At 55.8% G+C, this 3521-nt stretch overlaps 1 protein-coding gene across 4 annotated transcripts in view; it reads left to right on the plus strand.

Moving 5' to 3' along the window:
* Positions 1-3521, plus strand: part of DAPK2 (death associated protein kinase 2) — a 190118-nt gene that overhangs the window by 47035 nt on the left and 139562 nt on the right. Inside the window, exon 1 of one of the 4 annotated variants that reach the window (XM_014593295.2) lies at positions 3034-3159. The exons of 2 other annotated variants lie outside the window; for them this stretch is intronic. The gene's annotated coding sequence lies outside the window, so the exon portion shown is untranslated. Of the gene's footprint in view, positions 1-3033; positions 3160-3308; positions 3471-3521 lie in introns of those variants that run through there. One more of the 4 variants, XM_006141744.3, reaches the window with a different exon arrangement.

Below are 3521 nucleotides of genomic sequence, written 5' to 3' on the forward strand. Positions count from 1 at the left end.
AGAAGAGACAGGGTTGCAGCACGGCCATCCCCGGGGTGGTGGTGGGGGGATTTCTCACTTTCTCTCCCTGTCTCTGGCAAGTGCACACACTCTGTGGTAAAACCCTGAAAAACAAAAGAAGGATAGGTGGCAGCCGTTGAGATTACCCGCCTGCCAACTCAACATCTGTGCATTGAGCATCTGTTAAGTGCCAGGCACTTGGGTGCCCTTGGGGGACAAAATAAAACAAGACAGTTATAGTCCCTTACCCTGTGGCACTTGCTTTCAAATAATTCAATTTAACAAACTTTTAGGGGCTAACAGGTGGCGCAGTGGTTAAGATACTGGACTCCCACATGACCAACCATGGTTCAAGTCCCAGACCAGTGGCCTGAAAAATCCCATCAGGCACTTGTGCATGCATGTCCACAATCACAAAAGGAGAGTGCAGGAGAAGGGACTGAGGCATGGCTATGACCCAGGGGGCTGATTTCTCATTTTCCTTCTGTCTCTCTCTGGCAAATGCACACACCCTAAGGCAGACTCCCCTCCCCAATACTTTTATTGGGCTTGGGATATCAGGAGTGTATGGGTTCAAAGATGGACAAGATTTTGTCCTTGCCCTGAAGGAAAAAAGAAACTACACTTGCGGGTACACCTCGTACTGCAGTGGTTAAGGAAGGCGGATTCCACATGGGCAACCGCAGTTGGAATCTTGGCCTCAGTGGTTTGAAAAACACTCCAGGTGCGTGCGTGTGTTCCAGATCCCAACAGGGTGAAGAAATGGAGAAGGAACTGTGGCATGACCACGCCCCCATTGGGGCTACTTTCTCCCTCTCTCTCTGTGTCTCTGTCTCTCTTCCTGGCAAATGAACACCAGACCCTCTAGCAATTAAAAAAACCCCAAATTTAGTGAGAGTGAAATAACAAAAAGAGATACACACCAGGAGCGGTGGGGCTGGGGAAGAGGCAGATCCAGAAAGCTCCTGGGGAGAGAGGCTGTGTGAGAGGGGCAGGGCTCCTGCAGGCTGAGGCGCAGGGGAGTGGTGGTGAGAACAGCTTGAACGAAAGCCCGGCAGCAGGAACAGTCGCTAATCCAACCTGCAGAATCTCTGGATGTGCACGCATAGCAGGAAAATGCAGGTGGGAGCCTTAAGCGCCAGGGCAAGGCGTCTGGACTCTGTTTATCCGGCCGTGGGAATCACGCAGGACTGGAGTGGAGTTGCGCAATTTGTAGTTATTAATACCTGGACCTACCTGGCTTCCCTCTGGAGTAGTGACCTTGTTGCCCCTGCCTTGGGACTCCCCTCTTCTGCCCACTGCCACATGGCCCTGCGTTCAGCGCTGGATGTCCTAGTGCTGCCTTCACGTGTGGGTCTGAGGGACTCTCTCAACTTCAACCCTAAGACGCATCTCCAGATGTTGGAGAGGGGCTGTGATGTGATGGTACCCCATGGGGGGGTACTTTCTCTCTCTTCTTGTCTCTCTGTCTCTCTGTCTGGAGAGCGCGTGTGCCCTCTGACAAAAAGAAAAAAGAAAAAAAAAGAAACGCATCTCCAGGTCGGACCTCCCCTAGGCAATTGCGTTTTGGCAGGTGAAAGCAGCACCAGACTGAGAAGCTGGACAGGCCTGGTTCTAATCCCAGCTCTGTCTCTCGCCCAGCTGTCACCGTGGGCAAGCCACTTCCCTTGTCTGAACCTCAGTTTCCTCATCTTAAAAATTACCAGGCTGGGAACCAGCAGTTAGCGTAATGGCTATGTCGCTGGACTCCCATGTAGTTGACCGCAGTTCGCATCCTGGACCCGGTGGCTTAAAACTCACACCGGGTGCGTGTGCGTGCGTGCCCAAGATCCCGAGAGGAGAATGGAGGAGGATTGCGGCGTGACCATCCCCCCTGGGGGGGTGATTTCTCGCTTTCTGTCTCTATGTCTCTCTCTGTCTGTCTGGCGAGCGCACATGCCCTATAGCAAAAACCTCTCAAAAAAAAAAAATTACCAAGGAGGATGGGTGGATTGACAATGACCCTTCCAGCTGCAGTGTTCTCTGACTAATTCACCAGGGGCCAGATCCAGGAATGTCAGTTTTGACTCACGGCAAGGGCTGCTGCTGGTGACAGCTGTGGGTCTGGCCTAAAGCTCCAAGGGAGAGAGGTGGAGAGGCTGCACGGAGGTGCTCGGGGGAGTCCTCCCGCCCTGCCTGGGATTAGTACAGCCCAGGCACTGGGCAGGTGCATGAAGATGCCTCCAGATGGTTGTAGCCCCAACCATTCTTGTCACCCCCAAAGTCTTAGACATTGTGGGGCTGTCTGAACCCCAGACCCCGAGAATGTGTGAGCATGATATGTTGCTTTGTGCCACCAAGGCTAGGGTGGCTTGTCACAGAGACAGATAATCAGAAATGGCGGAAACTTCACTAGGGGCTCCTTCTCTGCTGGCGGACTGCAGAAGCCAACTCTGGTCCTGGATAGGGGTGTGTGTAGCGTAGTGTTCTCAGGAGCAGTGGCTCAGAGACAGCACTGTCCTGGGATGTCCTAGGGTGCTGTATACACGAGGAAACTCTGGGGTCTCTCCAGAGGCTGTCCCAGCTGGGGCAGGGTCCACCAGTATTTGTTAGCACCCAGGTGTCCAAAGGCAGCTGGGGCAGCAGGGATGCCCATGCTGGGGGAGCTCCTCCAGGTGCGTCTCACACCGGACCTTATTCAGCCCCACCCCCACAGTGCGGTCAGGAGCTACTGGAAGGCCTTCTGCCACCTCACTGATGACCACAGAACCGAGCCCAGGACCACACACAGGGAATGGCCAGGCAGGGCTCTGAAGCCATTGTGGCCTCTGCACCCGACGCTCTGTTGAGGGGCCGGTGGGTGACTTAGGGGTGCACGCTTTTCTTTCCCCGAAACAGCCTCCGGTGTTGAAGTGAGACCGCTGACCTTGGCTTAGGTTCTGCTTCCTCTTCCTCTTCTCGCCTCCTCCACTCTCATTCCATTTTTCCTCTGGGAATGTTTTGGCAGGAGGAACAGAGGAGGAAGGTGATCCCAAGACCGTAAGGAGGGGAGGTTTGTTGGTCCTATGAGGGCTTCACTCACCATGGTGCCAGGGCTGGGGGCGCAGAGGGCAACCGAGGCCAGGCTGCTGAGGTGCTGGGCGGGGGCGTGAGAAAAGGAGTTACCCGAGGGCGAGAGCGGTGAGTGACGAGGTTTCCAGAAGAATCCGCAGGGTCAGGGAGCATTCAGGCCTGGAGGGAGGAAGCGGCCTATTCCCTAGTGGGACTTCCTCTCTCAGGAGTGGGGTGGGGTGGAGGAGGGGCGCGGAAATACCGTTTTCTGGGAGACCGTGCCAGACTACATGGCGCGGCTGCTCATTTAAATCGATGCCCAGGCGAGGCTCTGGGAGGGTTAGCTGACCGGCCCGAGCGCACAGCTTGCGAGGGGCTCAGAACGCTCTCTCGCCTCCTTCCCGGAGCCCCGGAGCCTGGAGGTGCCCACCGGGGGAAAGGTGACTCTGGGCCCTCGCCCCGGGGCTGTCGCTGCGGGTCCCAGCAGGGGG

The sequence above is a fragment of the Tupaia chinensis genome, unplaced genomic scaffold, assembly GCF_000334495.1.
Source record: "Tupaia chinensis unplaced genomic scaffold, TupChi_1.0 Scaffold000063_1, whole genome shotgun sequence".
Lineage (NCBI taxonomy): Eukaryota > Metazoa > Chordata > Mammalia > Scandentia > Tupaiidae > Tupaia > Tupaia belangeri.